This window comes from Littorina saxatilis, unplaced genomic scaffold (assembly GCF_037325665.1).
Source record: "Littorina saxatilis isolate snail1 unplaced genomic scaffold, US_GU_Lsax_2.0 scaffold_1388, whole genome shotgun sequence".
NCBI classification, from domain to species: domain Eukaryota; kingdom Metazoa; phylum Mollusca; class Gastropoda; order Littorinimorpha; family Littorinidae; genus Littorina; species Littorina saxatilis.
Window position 1 is genome coordinate 1 of NW_027127773.1, and position 5,259 is coordinate 5,259.

Sequence of the window (5,259 nt, forward strand, 5' to 3'; positions counted from 1 at the left end):
TCAACAAGAACAGAAAACAATATAATCAAAGAACTATCACATCAAACTTAGTTCCCGGTTCAAAAAACCAACAAACACCGAAAACTCCAAACTGTTTCCTTACCTTGCAAGTTGACACAATGATAAACAATCAAAATAGTCAATACACTTCAACTAACCTACAACTAAAACTTGTACAGAGAAAGGTTAGAGGAAAATGAAAGCAAAGCAAGAGAGACAGTGCACCAACACGTCTTCACAGGACGAAACCATTCGTTCAGTGTGACGTATTCCCGCGTTCTATCTCACGTGAACCCATTCCTCTCGGAATTGTGGGAGATAAAACTTAATTACCTTATAACAAGACAACACAAGCAAAACAATGAGGACATTATGAACGTACTACCTGCTTAATAATAATACAGTCAAAACGACGCTATTTGGCACTGTGCAGTAGAGTAGGTATCAAACAATGTTCACCTGTAAGACCCCAAAACAAAATGGAATATAAACAAAACAAGTACAACGGAAAAGAAGATAAGAACTTAAAGGCACAGTAACTTAGTCTCCCGTAAAACCATCACAGAGCTCCCCGAGCGTCTACATACAGTACAAGCATACTTCCATTTGAACGCTCACCGAACGGGAACATCCTGGCTGCTTTCTGTCGAGCGTGAGAAATTTTCAAAGAATTTATTTTCGTGGACTTAGCCTTTAACAATACTGGCGCCTCGTTTTGGTGCTGGCTGTAATGAATATTCAATACCGGAAATCACGCCCCGACAGTAAGCCTCCCGTAAACTACTGTCAGGCTTACACACAGTACAAACACCCTTCCATTTGAACGCTCACCAAACGGGAACTGCCATCCTAGGTGCCCTACGTAAAGAGCGAGCAATTTTTAAAGAATTAATTTTGAAGATTGTCAAAAAGGAGTTACTTCCCTTCGGGTCTCATTCAGAAAAGCCCGGAAGCAGGGTCACGCAAGGGTCGTAGCAGACGACGGTTTATCAGTACATATCGCCGTTCCTCTCAACAGTCAAAAGCCATCACTAGAGTTCTGGTGAACCACAGCCGTTTGTTTCGTGCATAAAAAACGTGCTATTGTAGATAAGCTCACATCGAGTCGCATTCAAATGACTAACTGACGACTACATGGTGAAAAGGGGAAACTGGATCACACGGGTTCACGATGGCTCAGGGGTAAGATAAACCACGAAAAAATAAATTCTTTGAAAATTGTTCGCTCTTTATACGGAGGGCACCTAGGATGTTCTCAATCGGTGAGTGTTTAAAGCCATATGTACTCGATGACTATACACGCTAATTGCTTTACCAACAGCTGGAGACAGACTAAATTAAGTTCCCTGCAAAATATTGTGGTCTAGGACCCCTTAAATGTTGAGATATTTGAATTTTCATTTTGATCTGGATCGTCCTATTTATAGATTTGGCAACACATGTAACGTTGATGCAAGGGAGAGAACACCGCGGCTTTGTTGACATCCTCACTTTTTCAGAGGCTAGAACAAGCTGTAATGCATGTATTATGGTCCGCGCATGGTGACGTATCGTCATTATATGGTCTTATGGTGCGTTTGACATCGATTGTGGGCAAACTACACTTTGTAAACACGGGAGTGCGTTAGTATGCCTTTAAATGAAAGGGCGTTTGTACTGTGTGTAAAAGCCTGACCGTATCTGTGATGGTTTACGGGAGGCTTACTGTGCCTTTAAGAACCACTAATAATTGAACACAACAACAGCGACGATTATAGGAAAAAACAACTTCACCACCACCACTAAAACACACACAAAAACACAACAAACACTTCACAGAGTGCCAAAATATAGCCGGTGGCAGACTGCGTGATCAACCGCTGTATCTGACGAATGATACTGTATAATTCAATCTGATATTTTTTAACAATCACTCTGACGGATGCAAATAGTTGTTGATTTGAGCTTCAGATATCCTTGAACATGACGTATTGGCCTCTCCTTGGCTGCACTTGTTAAATTATGGTAATGAACTACAGCCGTTTAGGCGCTTTTGTAATCCATATAGACAGACAGAAAGAGAGAGAGACTAACTAGAGAGATGGGGAGGGAGAGAGAGAGAGAGAGAGAGAGAGAGAGAGAGAGAGAGAGAGAGAGAGAGGAGAGAGAGAGAGAGTGAGAGAGAGTGAGAGAGAGAGAGAGAGAGAGAGAGAGAGAGAGAGAGAGAGAGAGAGAGAGAGAGAGAGGGGTAGAGCGAGAGGGGCGGAGGGAGGGATAGAGAGACAAGACAAGACAAAATCTTTATTATCAAGGGTTCTTTCTTTATTTGGTGTTTAACGTCGTTTTCAACCATTCAAGGTTATATCGCGACGAGGAAAGGGGGGGAGATGGGATAGGGGAAAGGGGGGAGATGGGATAGAGCCACTTGTTAATTGTTTCTGGTTCACAAAAGCACTAATAAAAAAAATTGCTCCAGGGGCTTGCAACGTAGTACAATATATGACCTTACTGGGAGAATGCAAGTTTCCAGTACAAAGGACTTAACATTTCTTACATACTGCTTGACTAAAATCTTTACAAAAATTGACTATATTCCATACAAGAAACACTTAACAAGGGTAAAAGGAGAAACAGAACCGTTAGTCGCCTCTTACGACATGCTGGGTAGCATCGGGTAAATTCTTTCTCGTCCCAACCAATATGGGACTCCCCCTAACCCGCGGGGAGTATTATCGAGGGTAATAGCAAGAATATATATGCTTTTTAACATCCAGGGTCAACAGGAACAAAAAAGAGAAAGAGAGAAGCACAGAGAGAGAGGGTGGGGGAGAGAGAGAGAGAGAGAGAGAGAGAGAGAGAGAGAGAGGTAAAGAGAGAGAGAGAGGGGCGGAGAGACATAGAGGTAGAGACAGAGAGAGCGTGGGAGAAAGACAGAAGGGAGAGAGAGAGAGGTGGAGAGAGAGAGAGGTAGAGAGAGAGAGAGAGAGGGTGGGAGAAAGAGAGAGAGAGAGAGAAAGAGAGAGGAAGAGAAAGAGAGAGAGAGGGAGAGAGAGAAGAGAGAGAGAGAGAGAGAGAGAGAGAGAGAGAGAGAGAGAGAGAGAGAGAGAGAGAGAGAGAGAGAGAGAGATAGGCAGGGAGAGACAGCTCAGACAATGAAAGAGAGAGAGAGATTCTCTCTTCTGAACTTCTTCCCCTTCCAAATGTAAACGCAGGCGGATCCTTCACTAACAGAAGCTGAGACCTATGGGGTCGCTTGCAAACAAAAAACCGTGTGAAACCTAGAGATTACAACATCATCATATTACCCACCTGCACACAGCAGACGACACTCCGTGTAGGTGTCCGTTCAACTTATGTCGGTAACCGTTGACTGTCATTTTTCCTGGCATTTTTCAATCTGCCCCTCCACACCACTTAAATCGTCGCTCAGACCACGATTACTGTAGGAGCTTTCGATGGTTGTTGATACGTGTTCCTTTTGCATCTGTACTCCATGGTACCGCTTTTGCTTTTATACGCGATGATACGCGATGATACGCTGTTTGCGTTTCACTCCGTAGTCCGCCTTTTGCATTTTGTACACTGTAGTACGTTTTTCGCAGGTCACGGCATAGTGTGTCTATTTTATTTGCACATTTTTTTAAACGTATTTCTTTCTTACATCCCGATGCGTCTCTTGCATCGTCACGTCACAGCGACCGTAAGAATTCAGTAAACTATTCCCATGTTTTCTGTTTCAGTTCTTCAAACACTGTTCCATCACAAACGTCTGGAGTACGTTTCGGCGCTTTCACTAAGAGTGATCATCCGTGTGCAGTAAATGTCAACTCCTGAACGAATCCAGTACTTGTGTTCCCTTTTATTCTCAGACACACGATTACCGCACACAAATGCACAGCAGGTTCTGGCAGAAGATTCATCCTCCTTATTATGCTGTGTGTGTAAACTCGCATATATTATATCCCTTCGAAAATGTTGGATCACTTTTCGTGGTTTCGTTGGTGTCAGATTTACGAAGGCTCGACGAGAATGACTTGTATGCTAACCCATTGTAACCGTTGTTTGGTACAATGCACAGTTTTTCACAACAGCTGTAGCGATGAAGGAACGCTAGCTACTAGAAGAACTTTATCATAACTCACCTACGTCAGAGTCCATAGCATTTCATGCGATTTCGTCTATATTCCGCGTATGTCATTTGTTGAATTTTAAAGCTCTTCTTTCAGGGAGAATTTTCTTTCTTTCTCGCAGCTGGATTGCCGTTCACACACAGTTCTCTTGTACCCTCTCTTTGTGAAAAAAAAGCAGGATGTAAAATATAAACCAAAAATGACGACAGACCATGTCTAAATTGTTGCAACCTGAACTTCCTGGCGAATACGTTATCTTATTTTTTTTATCACGCAGTCAAAAGGAAATTACTGTGTTCTTTCTTTGAGAGCTTTGTAGAGAAGAAAAAAACCATGCACGCACGCATGCATGCTCACACGATCGAACACACGCACACCCTAACACCCACCCAACCGCGCACACACGTCACACACACACACGCACCAAAACAACCGTTTATCGAGTTCTACTTCATTCATTCCTCAACACGAAATGAATTTCCCACGATAGCTTTCTTCGGCCGTTTTTTTTTTAACTGACTTAGAGTTATACACTTTATGAAATCGCATTCATGCAGATCTCTCGAATCTCCCTTTCTCTCAACAATGGCATAAATACCAGTTATAGTTGTGTCGCAGAATGTTTTCATCTTGGATAAACTGCGACACCGTTCCCACTATAGGTTTCAACGGCCCGTTTCTTGAACTGAGCTATGCGCTCCATGAATTCACGTTTATATATATATATATATCCTCTACTCCCCCGCAATGCATTCCTTCTCCCGCCCTCCCATCCCTGCCCCCCCCCCCCCCCTTCCACCGACCTATCTAGTACTAGTATTGTGTATCTCTTCCACCTCCCCCCCCCCCTAGATTGTCCCTGTATCTGTCTGTCAGTCAGTCAGTCTGTCTGTCTGTCTGTCCCTCTCTCTCTGGTCTCTGTCTGTCTGTCTCTTTTTCTCTCTCTTTCTGTCTGTCTGTCTCTCTCTTTCTGTCTGTCTCCCCCCCCCCCCTCTGTCTATCTCTCAATCACTGTCTCTGGCAGACTCACTGTGATAGCACCAGTCTCTATTCCACACCTCTGTCTATCTCTCAATCACTGTCTCTGGCAGACTCACTGTGATAGCACCAGTCTCTATTGCACACTGACCGCACAATCAACGGCTACATG

General features: G+C 43.5%; 1 pseudogene; it reads right to left on the reverse strand.

Annotated features, from left to right (window-relative positions):
* Positions 1 to 3,288: 3,288 nt before the first annotated feature.
* LOC138956147 (NAD kinase pseudogene) lies at positions 3,289 to 4,860 on the reverse strand (annotated as a pseudogene).
* Positions 4,861 to 5,259: the final 399 nt, after the last annotated feature.